At 39.7% G+C, this 20,323-nt stretch overlaps 1 protein-coding gene across 3 annotated transcripts in view; it reads right to left on the reverse strand.

The window, feature by feature from the left end:
* GTDC1 (glycosyltransferase like domain containing 1) overlaps positions 1 to 12,199 on the reverse strand; it is a 383,969-nt gene extending 371,770 nt beyond the window's left edge. For all 3 annotated transcript variants that reach the window (XM_082841772.1, XM_082841768.1, XM_082841769.1), the window contains exon 1: positions 12,124 to 12,199. The gene's annotated coding sequence lies outside the window, so the exon portion shown is untranslated. The remainder of the gene's footprint in view (positions 1 to 12,123) is intronic.
* Between the last annotated feature and the right edge of the window lie 8,124 nt (positions 12,200 to 20,323).

Consider the following 20,323-nt stretch of genomic DNA (forward strand, 5'->3'; position numbering starts at 1 on the left):
ATTTGTATCAGTGTCACCTATAAAACAAGACAGTGTCACCAACAGCATTGTCCTAGAGAACATCTGTTTCAGTAATGCTAATATGATGCTTTCTGCATCATAACTGATAGTCATTTATTTGCCTAAAACAAAGATCAGAGCCTGTGGCCCAAAATTCAGTCCATTGCCTTTTCTTACACAGCTATGATGTAAGAATGGATTTTGTATTTTTTAATGGATGAAAAGTTTTTTTAAAAGACCAATATTTTGCGACATATGAAAATTACATGAAATTCAAATTCCAGTCTCCATAAACAAAGTTTCATTGGAACATAGCTACTCATTCATTTATGGATTTTTCTACGGCTGCTTTCACACTACAATGGCAAACTTAACAGAGACCATAATCACCCATAAAGCCTAAAATATTTACTATCTGGTGCTTTAAAAAAGAAGTTTACTGAACCCTAGCCTAGAGAATATTTAGTGGGTAGGTAATATGGTGCCTAGTGTCTGTTGCATGAAGAACATGAGTGTAATGACCCAGTTGTTCCCCTGCCTTACTTCCATCCATTGGTTTAACAAATATTTCTTGGGCAGGTCTGTCACTCCACTATACACAGCTAGCTACGGTCACTCTGCTTCCCACTTTGGCTCAGCCTTGCCTCAATCCAAGGGGTCAAACAATACCCTTGAGCAGAAATAAGACAAGCTCAACTTCAGGTCAAATTCTAGTTCTCCCAAGTTGGCCTCATCTGTGTGCACAGGTTCTCCTGGTTCTTGCTTTCTGCTTTATATCCACCATTCCCCATAACAGGTTTCCTGTATGGATACCACTCTTAAAAGTCTGTATTTTCTACCAGAGACCCTAAGGCAGCAGGCTGAGTCACAGTATTCTTTGACTGAACTGTGCCAGCTGATCACCAGTTCTACCCCTGCCCTAACAGCCACCCTGTAACGCGAATTTGTTTGGGGCCCTTGTGAACAGCTTGCATATTCCAACACCCTCCTGGCTTCCACTGCTCTTTCTGATTATGAATGCCCCTGGAGTTCATCATTTCCTTTGACATTCAAACCTCTGGCCTATAAATCTATGAGTTCAACCTTCCCAACTGGCTTGTTGTTCTATTTCTTGAGTTCAGTTCATATGATAACCAAACGTAAGAGCACAACACAACAAAACTCTATACATATGGATTTCCCAACCTAGGACTACCCATCCCTTACTTTTTTAGCAACTGCCGCAAAAGGGTATCTATCACCTGCAAGCAGTATCTAGAATATCCCTTCTTCTTCCCTCCACCATTGCTGGTTGACCCAAAGTTTCTACACCTGCTTCACCTGAGAGGGTTACTCACCACCCTTTCTACCCACCTGGGGTGCCTAGGATAACCTGCGTCTCTTGAGCGTTGCTTCAGAATGCCTCTCTTGCTTCTATTAAAGCTTTAGCACTCCTGTTTCTATTGTAAGCGGGAAAAGGGGGTTTCTTGCCACTGTTGGACTGCAATGGAGTAATTTATTTGGCTAGACTTCTAGGAGTCAGAATATAATTCCCCAAAGAAAGATGTTAATAATCCACAATGAGGCTCTGCCCATAGTATCAATGGCACTATGGAACCCATCTGTAATTCATATTATATTGTTGGCAAATAACTAATTCACAAACACATTCACAAGTTGTGGACTGACCATCTAGAAAATAGCTATGAAATGTCAGGAAGACTTCACAGCAGACAGATTAGCCTAGTGTAAAGACTTCAGAGAAAATGGCAGTTTATTTTCAGCAAAGTGAATTTCACTACAACCCTTAAGTAGCCTGCCATGGTGAACAGCGCTTAAAACTGCATGAATAGCTCGCAACCAAAAGAGTGGTATCAAGAATGAATTCGCTGATAAAGTGACCATTAACCATTATCTCAACTCTGGGTAGCAACAATATAGGTAGCAGCGATCTTAAATAAAAATGAAAATCTTCTTTAAAAACACACACAGGAACCTTCTGCCTACTTGGAGAATGACACAGAACTCCATCCAGTGACATATCATTACAACCAGGAAAAGAAACTAGAGGTATGTAGTCCATATTTCAAAGAAATACGCAAAATATTAAAACTTTAGAACTTTGTTCATTTGATGACTCTAGCCACCATTCCTTAAAGAAACAGTTCTCAAACGTCTTAGTATCAGGCCTCCTTTGTGTTCTTGAAAATTGAGGACTCCCAAGAGCTGTTGTTAATGAGTTATAATTATCAATATTTACCATATTAGGAATTAAAGGCGAAAATGTTAACTATTTTTTAAATTTTTTTAAAGCGTGATTTATAATTTAATTTAAAAATTGATATGAGATGCAACACAATTGAGCTGATTCTCCCATCCATGGGACATTTAGGTTGTTTCCAATTTTTCACTATTATAAAATGATGTCATAGATCTATAAACATTAACATGAAAAAAGATTTGCTCTATAGTGTTAACAGGGGGGAAAAAATCAGGTTATAAAATGGCATTTAGTTTGCTATCTTTTTTTGGTGAAAAAAATATGCAACTTTGAACAGATGTTTATTAAAGCACTTGTTTCAGTGAATTGTTAGTATCTGAAAATGAAGACATCTATCTCCCTACCTACACTGAGTTCCTGCACGTGGAAACTGCTTATTCACATACACTCTGCAAGTATTTGTTGAATGAAATAGAATATTTTCCATTTCTAGAATGTGCAAGACAATGATTAAGTTCCAGTTTTGTGACAAAATATGTTCTGCTTTCCTGATTCATTTAAAATTTTTAATGACATTTAGTATGAGAATATATTTTATGAAAAATTACTTTATTATACAAAAAAAGCTTAGTGATAAAAATAATACTGTTTTACAACTTTTGCAAATTTCTTTCATGTCTAACTTAATAGATGACAGCTGGATTCTCATATCTGCTTCTACATTCAATTTGTTGTGATACATTGTTTTGATTGAACTACATGAAAAAAAAATAGCCCCACACATATATGCAGTGAGAAGAAAGAAAGTATATGTTAATATTAATATCATTTTCAGATAACTGTGGATGTTCTTCTTTGATACTACACCAAAACTTGACAAGTAGGAGTTTTCAGTTAGCTGTAATATGAAATCTAATATCACATAAGCTTTTTGTATTCTGTTACTTGCTTTCTATAAGGGCCTTTTACCATAATTTTGTAACACTGATCACTTTGAAAATATTCGTTCATTGAGTTATATAAATATTGAAAATCTTGACATAATTAATACCATAGCAAAAACTCACGTTCATAATATCACCACCCATCCCATCAGAAAACTCTTTAAGTACTGGGAAGCTGACAAGAGCACAGCAGTTGACTTAGGTTTTCCAAAATTTTAATTTTCACTAGCAAGCTCAAATTTTATCATCAGCAACAAATATTGTCTATTGTTTTGCCATGAAGTGACAAGTCTCACTGTGTTTGTTTTCAAGAAAATCACTGCCAAATACCTAAGTCTAAATAATCCTAGTTTGTCTGGTAGTCATTCTTTCAAGTAAAAATCATGTTTCATGCAAAATACGGCTAGCTCAGCTCACAACTCAAAAGAACACGTAAGGGTTTTCCTTGAGACAAACAATGTACTCTGGATATGTAGCAGAAGTGCCTTCTGCATATTTCCTACCTCATCACATAGAATATTAAAACAATGCATTCAAGGATCAAGATTTAATAAAACTAATAATTTTTACTGCTTCATTAAGGACACTCAAGTAAAACTGGCTTTTTGAGTTTTTGTTTGTTTTTTTTTACAGTGAATGCGTGGTAGTGAAGAATACAATGATTACTAGTACACCCTGATGCCACTGCCATTTAATATCTACTAAGATACCCACAGTTTTACCCACTATTCCTTTAGTATCAGCAAGGCAAATGTAAAAACAGTGGAAAAGGCAAACAGTATTACTATAAAAATAGTTTTAACCTAATGGACCCCCTGAAAGGGTCTCAGTGACCCCAAAAGGCCTGTATATCACAACTTCAGAACTACTGCTGTCTTAAGGAAACATTGAAAGCTAATGAATGATAACTTGCCATCCCCAAATCCATAGTAAATATCCCCCAACATAAAAAATATATTAAGTATCTGTATGAATTCTTTCATTTTGACTCAAAATTGGTCCAATTTGTTCTGAAACTGAATTAATAATAATATAAATAACAGTAGCAATTAACTTTTTTTTTTTTTTTTTTTTGCGGTATGCAGGCCTCTTACTGTTGTGGCCTCTCCCGTTGCAAAGCACAGGCTCCGGACGCGCAGGCTCAGCGGCCATGGCTCACAGGCCTAGCCGCTCCACGGCATATGGGATCTTCCCGGACCGCGGCACGAACCCGCGTCCCCTGCATCGGCAGGCGGACTCGCAACCACTGCGCCACCAGGGAAGCCCAGCAATTAACATTTAATGAGTTCTTACATGTATTATCTCATTTAATACTCATAATAACTCTATTAATTTTCCCACATATTCATGTTACAGATGAGGAAGCTTCTTTACTTCAGAGAAGTAAAGCCACTTTTCCAGTCATAATAAAAATTATCAGTATTTATGGATTCCAGCTTTACTCATTATTTTGCATACCTGATCTCTTAAGTCTTAACAATCTTTTTATTATCCTTTTTTCCCTTTTTAACTCTTTAAACTTTAATACCCATTTTACAGATGAAAACTTTTAATCAAAAAAGTAAAGAACCCTGCCCAAGGTTACTCAAATGTTAGATCATCTATATTCAAATCCAAGTCTGTCTTACTCCAGCAAGTACACTCCACATTCTGCTTCCCTATCCCACATATCGGTATATCCTTTGTATATAAATAGATTGTTGCAAAAGTCTTATGTACTTTCAAAAGAGAAAGAGAAAAACAAATATCGTATATTAGCGCATACATGTGGAATCTAGAAAAATGGTATAGATAAACCAGTTTGCAAGGCAGAAGTAGAGACACAGATGTACAGAACAAACAAGAGGGGGAAGGCCGGGGAGGGGGGCGGTTATGAATTGGGAGATTGGGATTGATGTATATACACTAATATATATAAAATAGATAACTAATAAGAACCTGCTGTATAGCACAGGGAACTCTACTTCACTTTTTGGTACAGTAGAAACTAACACAACATTGTAAAACAACTCTACCCCAATAAAAAAAAATAAAGACATAAAAATAAATAAATAAAACATATAACAGCAAAGCAGTTATAGGAATAAAAGAAAAACAAAGTCAACTGTGCAAGACCTCTATTTGGAATAATTCTTGCCTACTTGACTATCTCTGTTATCAAATGGAACAAAATCTACTTCTTTTTAAAATCGTGTATGATCCAGATAGTTCATTAATTCACATTATTGAACACTTATCTGCACATGACAACAAATCAATACAGCTAAGATTACTCTTTAAAAAAAAACTCAATACACTAAGCTGATATTATTCCTATATTACATATGAGGAAACTGAAACCCAGAGAAGTAACTAACTTCCCCCAAAGACATGCTGTTCATAAATGGTACAGAGTCAAAATCAGTTTGGACTGACCCTGAAGCCTAAACTCTTCAATCATATTGCCTGCATGTATTTAAGAAGGTCTCAGGCAATGAACTAGAAATTGCTCACAAGGTCTGTATACAGAGCTTGCTGATATCATATCCACTCTACCCAAGGCAATCATGATATGAACCATCTTGTATCTCAAAGACCAAGAGGTGAAAAGGAAGCTGGTGATGCTGAAAATAAAGAGCCATGTTCTGAGGTGGTTTAAGTAAAGCATCTATAGGTAATGCTGAAGAAAGAAGTAAAATTCACTTACAGAGGTGTCAGCACACAACTCTGCTGCTAAGATGAGCTTACCTCTGTTTAAACAAAACATACCAAAAAAACCAAAGCCTAGAGGAAAATGTCACCACAGCTACACAGACTATCTACAGATTGCACAATAACTTTCAGATGCCAGGAGCCCAGGAATGCTGCAAACCTTAGTAAATGGCAGCAGAAATCATTTTCCTAAAACACTCTAATCAATCACAAAAATTTTCATTTCAAGTTAGGATTTGCAAAGGTCAGGGGTTATGCCCCAATGCTTGTTTCTATTTCAAGGGCTTACAGTGCAAACTGCTGCTTAAATATTAAAGCCCAAGGGGGACAGGAAAAGAATCAAGGTTTTATCCAGCTCAATTCACCCTCCACAACTTGTTGCAACAACTTGCAGGAAAACATCTTGAGACTGGACAGAGGAGTGTGGCTTTAATTTCAGATCAAGTGTATTCTCAAGGAGTCCCCAAACACATTTGACGTTTGACAGGAAGGTGACAAAATGGGAGGCTGTGGTGTACCTCCTAAAAGGGCAGGCAGTACAGGCGAGAGATGAGCAATTATACTTGTCACAGAATACGATATTCTGGATTCCCTCTGTGGCAAAAGAAAAAAAAAATTATAGAGCAAACTTTACCTCCTCCATCAATGATTCCCAGCATGATCAAAAAGAATCAGAATCTAGTAATGTAAAACCAGCTGACAGATATATAGAAAAAATAAAAATCAAGATTGAGGTCATGGCCCTTGACATGCACCATTTACACTAAGGATTCCCCCACTTATCTGAATTAATTTCACATACCTCATCTCACTCAGATAATTGAAGTTTTCCTCTTAGAGTTGTAAAGTGTTTACCTCAACATAATTAGTAAACTATCCACTTAAAAATTCCACTACAAAAATTACCACCCCCTCCTCTCTACACATAAATGTATACTCCACTATCCTTTAAAGTATGAGATTTTGGCCTTCATGGGGAATGCAGTTCAACAGTCCTCTTTAAAAAATTAGCACAAGAAATTCTACACGAAAAGTTATGGTCATTACTTTTTTAATAAGTGTCTGCATTACTTGTTAAAGACATGGTAATTTGGGTATTCAATACATGACTACTGTTCTGAAACCAAATTAAAGGTTTAGACTACTAAAGAGTTTGATGACTTGCTTCAATACAATAACTGGGATTGTATGGAGAACAAAATCAAAGAGGTCTCTCTTTTTTTATGAGCAGGCATTTAAGGGCCTCTTAATGAGAATTTACTCTTTAGTATATAATTACTAATGCACAAAAATAGGGCCATTAGGGCTTCCCTGGTGGCGCAGTGATTGAGAGTCCGCCTGTCCATACAGGGGACACGGGTTTGTGCCCCGGTCCGGGAAGATCTCACATGCCGCGGAGCGGCTGGGCCCGTGAGCCATGGCCGCTGAGCCTGCGCGTCCAAAGCCTGTGCTCCGCAACGGGAGAGGCCGCAACAGTGAGGGGCCCGCGTACCGCAAAAAAAAAAAAAAATAGGGCCATTAAATTCACTTCTTTATAGTGCCATAAAACTTCTATTTGTAAGAAATATAAAATAATATACATTTAATCAAACTCCAGAGAAACAGAAATGTGCAACACCTAACAATACATGGTGAAAATTATATACATTTTCTTCTTAAATAAACTCCCTGCAAGATGACTAATGATGCTATTTTGTATGTGGATATGCTTGTAATTTAAAATATACAGACTCCCTAGTACTTATGATGGCAATGAAATGTCTGAACTTCTTGTATGAATTCTCAATTTCTATATGAAAATTGGTTTCCCATACTGATAACATACTATTGATTATATCCAATCAATATTTATTTATCACCTGTTATGTGCCAGGTACTGTACTAAGTGCTGAGGACACCAACAGGAACAGCACAAATTCGGTCCCAACACTCTGGGTACACACAGTCTAGAAAGAAAGACAGATAACGAACAAATGTGCTATGGGAAAGTATAACAGATACTTGGTCAAATGAAAGCTCAAAACTGAGAGAAAACCTGGTTAGAAAATCAAACACCTGAAAATAATTAGTTACCACTGAAACTGGATAGAAATCACCCAGTAAGTAACTCAGCTACAAAGGCAGAGAACCAAGAGCAGGGTAGTCAGGAAGGGGATCTACATAATGACTGGATGACCAGGGTGTCCTAGCGTCAGATGCAAATGAAAGTTGACCCTCAAAAAAAGCTGAAATTATAACAGCCAAAGAGCCCAGCTCTCAGCTGTCCTGTCCTCAGTACCTAAGAAGTCAATCCAGTGAGTGTGAGTCTGAGAAGCAGTATCAAGGTATCTTGACTCTGCTAGTTCTGCCCCAGTTGAAGTAGGACCCCAACCGTCCACCATGGACAAGACCAGGTCCAAGTTCCCTGAAGGAAGAGAGGATGGCGAGGAGAGGAAGAGCTCTGGAGCAGGCTCAAGACAAGGTTCCAGGTCCACAAGGGATTTGGAATACAAAAAGGAATAATAAAAGAAATATATCAACTCTATGGATTATTTTATGCTAAGGAAATACTGCAGAACTGCTTCACTTTTAAAAATAAGTACTCAAAAAAATTGTAATCTTGAGTTTAAATGACTTAAGTGTGACCTTCAAGTGTGGGAGAAAACGACTAGACAGTCTCACTAATTCTTATCAATTGTCTGATTCTATAAACTAATTCCATCTAAATCTATATTAATATATTCTAGATGCTTCACACATACTTCCCTAAAATGTTTATGCCATATATTTCAAAACTCCTGATGAGTGAAAGCATTTTTCAAAATGAGAATCTCATTTTGAAACTCAGTCAAAGTGAGTACATGCCAAGGATATAGTAAGACACCAAACCTCTGTGAGCAATGGATGCCGAGGGCACCAGAATAATTCCAGATCCCACCTCCTGAAGAGGCTGGGGATCTTAAGGTATTTTCAGTCTTAAAAATCAATTCAAGAAGTGGGTGGAAAAGACAGAACAGGGAGTGGGTGGGCCAGGTAGCCTGGGACTGACACAGGAACCAGCAATGATAGATATGAAATTATTTGCCCCCTACAAATTAAGCACTATCATACTCTACTGTACAATTGTTTTCAGTAATAGTGTCATGAGGGGAAAATAAAATGCATGTAGTCCAAAGATGATGTCCCTATGAAAACTATTATTCATATAACTCAACATACTCAAATAGGAATCACACTATGGAAATGGCCCTGCATTTGCCCAAACATTACTTGCCAAGGCTATTCAAAGGGTGGAGTGGTGGTACTTTCCAAAAGAAATGCTTGAAAAATTTCCTCAGTAATTTTTTTTTAATAAACAAAGCACACTATAATAATCTATTAAAGAAAGAATATAAGCCTGAGGGAAAAAGAAAATACAGTAAGGTTTGTTTGGTTTGGGGTTTGTTTGTTTGTTTTCATTATCACCACCATGAAGCACAAGGCATCAGCCAGAAACTGTGTAAAATATCATTTCAGGACAGCTTTTTACCACAGGAGTCTGAACTCCATAAGTCATGCTGCTTCCAGAAGTCTATGTACTGAAAAATATATCTTTATAAAGTGAAACCAAGGCCTTAGAACGTGGCGTACAGTAACAATTAGGGTCATTCAATTCACAATTCTCAAACTTTGCTCCAGTGGAAAATTTGTATTATTTTAGCTCAACTGAGGTGTCCTATCAAAAAATTTAAATAATGGTGTCCTTTTCCAATTTCACAGTGGGTAATGTACATTAAAGAACAAAATTCTCAATGTTAACCTCTTGCCTCAATTTATCTAAAATATTAGATACCTGCTACCTCTTTCAATATTGGAATTCAGCCTAACAGAGTATCTATTCAACACAAAAATGGAAATGAGGTATTTCAAGTTTATAATATCATGATTCATGACTTCCAAGCACTCTGCTACCTTCTTAAATTTGATTAAGCCCAACAAAACCACAAGCATTACAAAGTACACTTCGCTTGACATGAAGCATACAAAGATGAATAAAACACAGCCCACCTTACATGAAGCCACACCAGGGAAAATGCACACAAGCCAAAAAGTATCTACTAAACACCTGCAGTAAACACTGGAGTGGGAGATGCAAAGAATTCACCCTACCCCAGCAAGGACCTGGGGACTTCTGCATTGAGGACCACCACCAAAAGGGAGCTGAGGATGCTGGAATTCGATGACTCCATGTGTTACAGGACCTTTCTTCCTAATTAATATCAAGGTTACATACACCATAACCCTAGGACTCTTGCAATGCCAACCTGCTGGAATTGACACAGACTATCTGAAACAAGAATATGAATAAACATTCTCGAAGTGAAAATAGTTACTAAATTCAAACAAACTGGAAAGTACTGTTTCAATTGATGAAAAATGTAAAGATTGCCTAAATATAATCTGTATCATTTGATCTAATGACTCCAAATCACAAACTAAGGCATATACTCAAAACACCGGGAAAAAATTCAACGTTAGTAATAACTTGGCTTTTTTGTTTTTAAGACATCAAAATCAAAACAAATTTTGGTACAAAAATATCCATTGGGGAGGTATGAATGATCTACCTAGGTGTTCGGTTAAGTCAACTAGTTCTATTCAGTTCATGTTAAATCTCTTCAGGAAACTTGGATTACTTTTACTCTGCAAAATTATAGGGTTGCGATAAATTAATTATTAATAATTAATAGTTAACTGCTGAATTTCCTCACAAACAGAAAATTCTGTACTTCTGCAGTCTGTCAGATTAAGATGTCAACACGGTTTCAAAACAGGAGTAAAAAAGCCTTCTTAACTTCTCAAATTGGTAATGCTATAAAATTCAGTTTCCTACCTTATCTCAGTATCACGGTTCACATTTTACCTACCCAGTTTTCAAGTTCGTCAAAGAAACTTTCATGATTCAAAGGGTACTCCTCCCACCCCCAATACTAAAACTGTTTCTTAAATACAAGATCCTAAGGAAAATATATAATGAAAAGCAGTGAGAAATGTGAATCTATTCCACATCAAACCTGGAATGCACTAATTAAAATTCAATATTGCACTTGGTACGTGGGCTCCTACATGAAACTCCTGCCATGTTCTAGCTTAAGGTTAAACAGGTTAATAGAATCCAATAAAATGGCTCTACTGAATTATACTGGATTTCTTTTCAACAGCTCCTTTACCTGACCATTCTGTTGAACTTTAAAATCAACTTCAGGGGTAGCACCCAATAACCAAGGAGAGCCACAGCTCACGGGGGCTGCATTCTGCAACCCACCTGGTGTGGAAAATCACCGTCAACGCACGTTTTCCATTTCAAACTGTGATACAGGTGGAGGAAAAAGTGTAAAGCCTTCTCTTTGAACCTCCCATCACACTGCCTCCAAGCGCTAACTTAAGAATTATCTCAAAGACAATGTAATGCAGTACAGTTCTCAGAAAACTCTAAAAGTTGCCTTTGCCAGAGAAGAGAGACCAAAAAAAAAACTCCCTCTAGACTAAAGGTTAAATTAACGTAGTACTGCAACCTCGCTGTTGGGTACACGGCTGGATTTACAGGACAAATTCAGAGAACCTTTCCCCCGCCCGAACAGACTGCCTGGGTCCCGATTAAAATAAGTATATGCGGGATCGTCAGAGGAGGGAAGGGGGCGGGGAGAGCGCAGAGTGAGCGAGGTCTTTAGCCTCTGCTAAGGGGCTGCTGAGGTCAGGAGAGTTAGCGCGATAATGGGGCCAGGCGCAAAGGGTCCTTCAGGAAGACCTGGCGGCGCGCGGCGCGAGGGACCACTGGCCCGGCAGTCTCGCGATCGGCAAGGAGGCCCCTCCGCTCCTCGGGCCAAGGCCGGGAGCCCGGCCCCTCCTCCTCCCCGCGAGAAGGCAACGCGCCTCCAGCCACCCTCACCGGCCGCGCGACGAGGCGGCTGCGGCGCGCTGGCTGCGGGAAGCCGGCCCGCAAGGCGCGCAGAACCCAAGAAAAGAAGGTCAGAAAATGGCCAGCGCGTATCAGGAATGAGACACAGCAGCCAGGGTGCCCAGCTCAGGGCGCGGGGCGGACGGCGGCGCCGCGAACGCAGCGCGTGCGTCCGGGAAGCGCGCCGCCCGCGCGGCCCTCAGCTCCGCCCCCCGGCTCCCCGCGCCGCCGCCGCCGCCGCCGCCGCCGCCGCAGCCCCTCTGGGAACTCCAAGCCGCGCGGCCCCGCGAGGCGGGCGCCAAGGAGGGGAGGGGCCGCGCTCCCCGCCTCCCCGCCGGCCCGCGCGGCTCCCCAGCCCGGAGCCTACTCACCTCCTCCTCCTCCTCCTCCTCCTAGTCTCTCCCTCCTGGCCACCAGCGCGGCCCAGCCGGCGACGCGCTGACGCCGTGCCCCTCCCCCGCGGCCGCCGCCGCCGCCGCCGCCCCGCCCGACCCGCGGCCGCAGCGGCCTCGGGACGCGTCAGGCGTAGGCCCCGCCTCCCGGCCCGCCCACGCGCTCACCACTCCGCCCCCTGCGCGGCCAGGTTGTTGCGGGTCTCTGACTCAGCAGACGCTCCCGCCTTCGCGAGCCGCGCCACCTCCGCTCAGAACCCCCGAGCCTCTCCTCACCTGCCCACTGCCCAAGGCCCTCACTTCGCCTCCCACCTCCCCGCGCGCCCTTTCCCATCTCTAGTCAGCCCCCGCGTCTTACCCTTAAGCTTGTTTATACTCTTTCCCTAATCCCTAGTCTGGTTGTAAGCTTGCACTGGTGCCTTCGCCTTCCTTCTAGAAGGTCTTCGCTGCTCACTAGGTCAGCCTCGGTTTCCTCCTGCAGTTTTCCCGCCGGTTCCTTCTCTCCCCGGTCTCCGTTCCCCTCCCTGGCCTGCTGGAGCCACGTACCCGGCTTCATCCCTGCCACTGCTACCTGAGGCGCAGCTCGCACCTCCTAGGCACCTGCCTGGCCAACGCGTCCTAATTTCCCTCCCCCTGGTCCCCTCAGAACCCTCTGGACAGGCTCGTTCCTTCCTTTACCTACATTTTGAGCGTCCTTTCTGTTCTCACTACTCCAAATAGTTCATATGCAGTTTGGGAGTTAATGGTATGTGCGCAGCCCCACTCGCCTCAAGAGTCACCCAAGTAGTTAAAAATCACAAAGCAGAGCGATAGCAGTGGTGACAATCTTTGACTTTCATCGTTCCCATCCATACTTTCTCTGCGATAAAATGTCAATTAACACAATTTCTATTGGGTCTTACAGTCCACAAATTTTGCCTGTTTTTCCCTGCAACCTAATCTCAATTCAGTTCTTTTATTTATAAAATTCATAGTCTGTAGAAAGAGCACCAGGATCTTTTAGGTCTCTCGTTTAATTACCTGTAAAAGGAGGAATTTGTTTCTTCCGCATTTAAATTTCTGTGATTCCGAATCAAAGGATTTTGTATTTGGAAGGAGCTTGTGGGTTAAATGAGTCAGAAGAAGGCAAAAGATGCAAATGTAACTAGAAGCCTGGTAAACTTCATTTTTAAAACTGCAACTTGGAAGAGTTAGGTTGTGATGTGGAAATGAGTTGAGAGACATACCAAAATAAGGGAAACTGATTAGGCCTTTAAAGTTACATCCACAAGTTGCTTTAAATTATGTGAGTAAACATATTATCCTTAAATTGAAGAATTAAAACTATCTTCCATTCTAAACAAAATCCGGGCTCTATGAAGACCCTCAAAGTTTAAAACCATTGTTGAACTGAACAACAGCATTATAAGCATGTGAAAACCTTATCAACCATCTGTCCATCCACTTTAACACAAATTGGGAAACAGAAAAGTATAAATGCCAAAAGCTGAAAGTGAGTGTTCCTAACAGCACACAAGACTAGTAAATCCTATCCCATGGAATAAGTATAAAAACTCCAAAGGCTATGGCTGCCATTTCACTGCTATGGAAATAGTCATACAATTTTTTTTTTAATATTTATTTACTTTCCTTATTTTTTTGGCTTCGTCCTTTCTTTGTTGCGGCACACGGGATCTTCGTTGAGGCATGAGTCATACAATTTTTAATTAACTTATCTAGTCCTTATAATATCATCTGGAGTCTAATCTTTTCATTTTACTGTTGAAGAACTGACACCCAGAGAAAGTAAATCGCTTACTCAGGATTGCCCAGATTAATTGGAAACAAAGCCAGAATTCGAATTCAGATCTTCTGTCTCACATAGCTGCCAGCATCTGGCTTATAGTTACCAGTTATATAAAGCTATTCAACATCAGAGGTCTTTAACTCTGCCGTTTCGCCTACATGGTCTGAGTGATGTATGAAATCATACTTGGCATTAATTAGGAAGGTATCCACTGGTTTTAAGAATTCCTTTTGCCCAAGCTCCTTCTCACCTGGTCAGGGTTCACCTTTATTCCAGGCAATTCTGACCAGGCCTCTGGAGTCATGTCCCAACCAAACACATTCATCCTTGGAGGTGCCAAGAGCTGTGCATGATTGTAAGAATTATGAAGTCCCTATTGCCAAGAAAATTACAACATTACTTGGGGGGGTGGGGGGTGTAAAATATGAAACATAAAATGATCAACAATTCACCATTAGTAAAAAAGGATTCAATTATAAAATTCATATTTTAAATTGGAAATTAACCATGTAGATTAAGGGAAGCTTTTTTAAAAAATTTATTTTATTTATTTATTTTTGGCTGTGTTGGGTCTTTGTTACTGCGCAGGCTTTCTCTAGCTGCAGTGGGCCGAGGCTACTCTTTGTTGCGGTGCGCAGGCTTCTCATTGTGGTGGCTTCTCTTGTTGTGGAGCATGGGCTCTAGGTGCACGGGCTTCAGTATTCGTGGAGCACGGGCTTAGTTGCTCCACGGCATGTGGGATCTTCGCAGACCAGGGCTCGAACCCATGTCTCCTGAATTGGCAGGCGGATTCTTAACCACTGCACCACCAGGGAAGTCCCAAGGGAAGCTTTCTTAAAGGACAACAAAGGAAATGTAGAATTTGGATTTGTTTATAGGGAAAAGGTAAAGGAAATTGCTTGAACAAAGGCATTGGGGAAAAAATGAGCAAGCTAACAATGGGGAAAAGGTACGAGATCAGATGAATTAAAACAGAAGGTTCACTTAGAAACAATAGAAAACAAAGCTGAAACGATAGCGTAGAAGACCTGAATTTGAGCCTGACAAATTTAGGTTTAATCTAATGGAAGATCATTTTGAATTTGGCAGGGGGAGGGGGTGAAGATGAGACAGGAGACTATAACCTTGTCAGGTTCTGAAGTAGCAAGTGGGATTTTAAAAGAAATGGTAGACATAAATGCCACTAAGGAAATGACTTGGGTTTAGTGGTTATATGTAAGGGATCAAAGATCAGTAAGCAGTCCAAGATGACTTTAAGTTTGTGGCAAGTCAACAACGGTATACATAGACCTTAGCACCTTAGAGTTGGAAGATGGTTGGCCCTCAGTGGTACAGGCTCTCAATTGCTAGAGAAGGAAGCACAAAACTTCCCAAGGTATACCTTCCTGTTCATCACATCCTCATTCCAGAAAACTTTAGTTTGCTGCTCAAATCAAATTAGAAGTTAAGAAAAAAATCTCTTACTCTGTCATGGGCTCTTTGCTGGTGTTTTATGGTCGACCTATTTTTACTTCCGTTTCAGCCCCACTGATGTAAAAGTGCTCGGTAGTGCAGTATATAATGTTACAGCTGGAAATAAATCAATAAGTGTTAAATACATACCAAATGCTGTTCGGCACTCTGCTAGGCCTGGAGGGCTGGAAAAGTATAAAAGGGCCTCTACCTTTCCTAAGCTTATAATCTGGTTGGAGAAAAAATGTCAACACACTTGACACAACAGGGAATACATTCCATGGATAGTGAGAACAACCTGGGTGGACTGTAAAGTGTGCATATATAGAAATAGTGGGAAACAGAGTTGAATGAATTGGAAATGATATGATGGATACTGTTCATCATTTAACAAATTTTCATTAACCTTTAAGCATGTTCTAAGTTCTGGAGGTAAAGCAGTAAAATAAAAAGTTCCTGCTCTCATGGAGCTTCCATTCCATTTAGGAGAGACAGAGAGGAACAAATAAATATACAATTATCAAACAGTAATAATTGTTCCAAAGAAAATAAAATGTGAGATGTCAATATAAGCGTATGGAAAATAGGTAAGATGTTTCTGAGGAACATTTAAACAATGGCTTGAATGAAAGAAACAACCAGTCTTGGCATGGTCTGGGGAAGGGCAGTTCAGACAGAGTCAGCTATTGCAGAGCCCTAAGGAGGGGTCAAGCTTAGTGTCCTTGAGACTAAAAAAGACCAAGTGTTTCTGGAGTATAAAGAGCCAGGAGGAAAGTGAGGGAGATGAAACTGGAAAGGTAAGCAAGTTCTTGTAGGTAAGAAGGGATTTTGAGGTCAGGTTAAAGAACAGATATTTGGAAGATTAGTCGCTGTGGCATTCTGGATTAGAGGAGGGGAGATTAGAACCTGTAAGACCAGATGGAAGCCTGGGTGGTAATCTGGGCAGGAGGTGATGTGAGGTAGACAAGGCTGTTGGCAAGGTCAGCAGGGAAGACAAAAATGTCAAGGAGATCAAGTAATGGGTATTTATGAGGGGTGGTAGGCGGTGTTGGGTGGGGAGAGTCCACAGTGTCAAATGCAGCAAAAAGGTCAAGGAGAACAGGCATTAAGTCAGAGCTAGTATAATTAACAATTAAAAATGTCACATGTAACCTCCAAGGGAAGAGTTCCCATAGGATGGGGTGGTGAGAAGTGAGGAAATTGAGACAGTAAACTTTGACTGTAAGAATCAGTATAACTCAAAATGTACAGAGCATTTGCTCATTTTATTTACCTTTTAAGACCATTTATATTTGGGAATTATTAAAATTTTAAACCCATTTAAACATTCCAAGTCAGGTCTAATTTTTTGTCTCTATACTGAAGGGAGAACCAACTTATACAATAGAGACATATATGTCTTTCTGGGCTCAAAATCAGTCACACCAATGACTCCCTGCTCTAAATGTAATTAGAGTACACTTGAAACACCAATGGCATTTTTCACAGAAATAAAACAAACAGTGCTAAAATTTGTATGGAATATAAAAGACCTTGGATAGGCAAAGTAACCTTGAGAAATAAGAACAAAGCTGGAGGCATCATTAGTCCCTGATTTCAAACTGTATTACAAAGGTATAGTAATTGAAACTGTGTGGTATTGGCATAAAAACAAACACATAGATCAGTGGAAGAGAAGAGGGAACCCAGAAATAAACCCATGCATGTATGGTCAGTTAATTTATGACAAAGGAGCCAAGAATATACAATGGGGAAAGGATAGTCTCTTCAATAAATGGTGTTAGGAAAACTGGACCATTATCTTGTACCATATATAAAAATTAACTCAAATGGATTAAAGACTTGAATGTAAGACCTGAAGCCATGAAACTCCTCAGAAAAAACATAAGCAGTAATCTTCTTGACATAGGTCTTGGCAATGATTTTATGAATTTGACACCAAAAGCAAATGCAACAGAAGCAAAATTAAACAAGTGGAACTACATCAAGAGCTTCTAAAGAGCTTCTGCACAGCAAAGGAAATCATCAACAGAACAAAAAGGCAACCTACTGAATGGAAGAAAATTTTGTGAATATTTTCTCATACAACTCAGTAGCAAAAAATAATTTGATTAAAAAATGGGCAGAAGGTTTGAACAGAGTTTTCCAAAGAAGCACACAGATGGCCAACAGGTACATGAAAAGATGCTATACATCATTAACCATCAGAGAAATGCAAATCAAAACTACAATGAGCTATCACTTCACACCTGTCAGAATGGCTATTATCAAAAAGACTAGAAATAACAAGTGTTGGTGAGGATGTAGAGAAAAGGGAATGCTTGTGCACTGTTGGTGGGAATGTAAACTGGTGCAGCCACCATGGAAAACAGTATGGAGGTTCCTCAAAAAACTAAAAATAGAAGTATTATATGATCCAGCAATACCACTTTTGGGCATTTATCCAAAGAAATATATGTATTTAAACAAGCTAATAGATACAGAGAACAGATTGGTGGTTGCCGAAAGTGGGGATTGAGGGTGGGAGAAGAGGGAGAATTGTTTTTGTTTTTAGTTTAATAAATTGAATTTTTTTTTTAGTTCACTCTTACTCCTGAGATATGGCAAGAGTCTAACTGTAGAAACACTAAGGCAGATGTAGTACCATGTCAATTATGATTCTATTGCTGTCAACTGTCAGATCCAAACCATGTGGGCTGTGGATATTACCTTGAACACATCACATAACCTCACTGAACTCCAGGTTTTCATTAGTAAGGAAGAGGAACCTCTCATATTTCAGGTTTAGAGGAATACAAGTTAGCACTTCTATAAAAGAGAAACAAATACCATTCTGTGAGATCCACATGAACAGCTACCATGACTCCAACAGATAGTTTTGCAAAGTCCTTCCAAAAGACAATTGGGTTGAACTAGATGTTCTTTTGCTCAGCAACTTGTGAGACAATTAACAAGTACCCTTCTTCCTTGGAAACAGACTAGGCTAGTTTTTGGCAGATGGAGTGGAAGGAGAAAGTCAAGCCCCCTCCATTTGTAGCTCTGCAGCTTTAGCATCCGAGGAAACCAAGCCTGACTCAGGCTAAGTTTTGTCTACACATGCATGTACATGCCTTCTCTCAATTGTCTGATGTAGATAGGTAGAGTGTGTTAATTTGTTAGGTGTTATTGAAGGATGGAATGCTATTAGCACTCTTTTTTACTTGGAATATACTTCGTTTGGGGGGGTCTATTGGGAGCAGTTAATTTCTTGGGATGGTCTGGAAAGCTTCATTAAATTCAATGAAGGAAAAATAACTAAGTTTTTCTAAAAATCATCATGAAATATATTGTGTTTAATTTGCTGGCCCAAATGCTTCTCAAGTCAGTAGTCACCAAGGATTCCTAGTATTAATGAACAATTATTTACCATATTGCTGAAATCAACACCATATTTAGCCTGCAAAGCCTTCTCATTTTTGGTGCTAAAGAGGCCAAAAACATCAGTAGCCCAGGAAGCATAAAATGTACTCTCTGTTGATGACATGATCTCTTTAAATTAGGGCTTAGCTATTCCAACACTATAATGCAAGGGAATTTGCTTTATCATTGTTACCTTCTGGCCTGGAGACAGAAACATTTTATGCTGTGGTTCATCCTGTACCTTTTATCAAGGATAAATTCATGTTTTTGTTTAAAAAACAAAGAAAGCTTACATAATCTCTCCTCATGATTAGCCCTTCCAGTAATTATCTGTTGCTCGGAATCAGTGTCAGCCAATCAAGTTCAGATGGCAAAAAAATATTTGATCTGCAGTGATGTGATTTAGAAGACTGTGTGCATGGAAGGTATAGTTATGCACATACAGAGAACATATTTATCTAATTTGACTGCCAGTGATTTAATTAATGTTTGTCAAGCACTTTGAACATGAAAAGAATTATCTGAAAGCTGAGAGCTATTACTCATAATTATTTTTCCTATTTGTTGAACTAAAATTAGCATACAAATGTGATACGGTATCTTTGAGAGATGTGCTCCTATTCTAAAAAACTCGTTGGACTACACTTTAAGAAAGTCTCAAAACTTCAAGGCTCTGGTTTCTGAAAGTCAAGCTTCAAGCTGGTTGGGTATCATCCATCAGTAGATTTTGAAGCATACAGGCTAAATAAACAACAGTGACAGATTGGGGAAGTTTATGCACCTGCTTATTGAGAAGATGTTAACAGGGGCAAATCTAAAATAAGAATGCATACCGCAACCTGATTTTCAAGAAGTTTTCATACATGCCTACACTTAAAATTACCCATATTATCACCTAATTTTTTTCTTCTAGTTTTCTCTCCAAAGAATAAAAACTGATGAGCATGAAGCCTCAGTAACAATCTGAGAAGAAAAGAAAGAATGGAAAGACCCTATTTTAGAGCTTGGAGGAGAAGCAAACATGTTTTCCTTTAACACATTTTCTCCAAGTCAAGTACAAGAACAATTGGCAAAAGAAGAAAACCTGAGATTTCTGTAAGGAGTCTGAACAAAGGTCCTGATCTAACATGATTCTTCACAGACAGGGTTTGGCAGTGCTGCATTTGTACTTACGAGAGGTTGGTGGGATATTTGTCCAACTTCCTAGGACCATAGGGTAGACTGGACTCCCCTGTGGTATAGAAGGGGTGACTCAAAAAGACACTGACTGTCCCATATGACTTATTTTTGAATTTTAGTTTCATTTCATTTACATTCTAGTTCCCTAAAGAGATTTTTTACATTACACCTCAATGCAGAATCTTTCCATGTACCCCATGCAGCACGCATACCTTTGTAGAATAAGCCTAATTAGGGCACTAGTTCTACCTTAACCCTACTAAACCAAACTTGACACACGGGCCTGGGAATCTGCCCTTTCAACAAGCACCCCATAATTTTATATTTATTAATGTTTGAGATAAACTTCTAGGAGAGGGATTA

The sequence above is a fragment of the Leucopleurus acutus genome (assembly GCF_964270905.1).
Source record: "Leucopleurus acutus genome assembly, chromosome: 6".
Classification (NCBI taxonomy): Eukaryota; Metazoa; Chordata; class Mammalia; order Artiodactyla; family Delphinidae; genus Leucopleurus; species Leucopleurus acutus.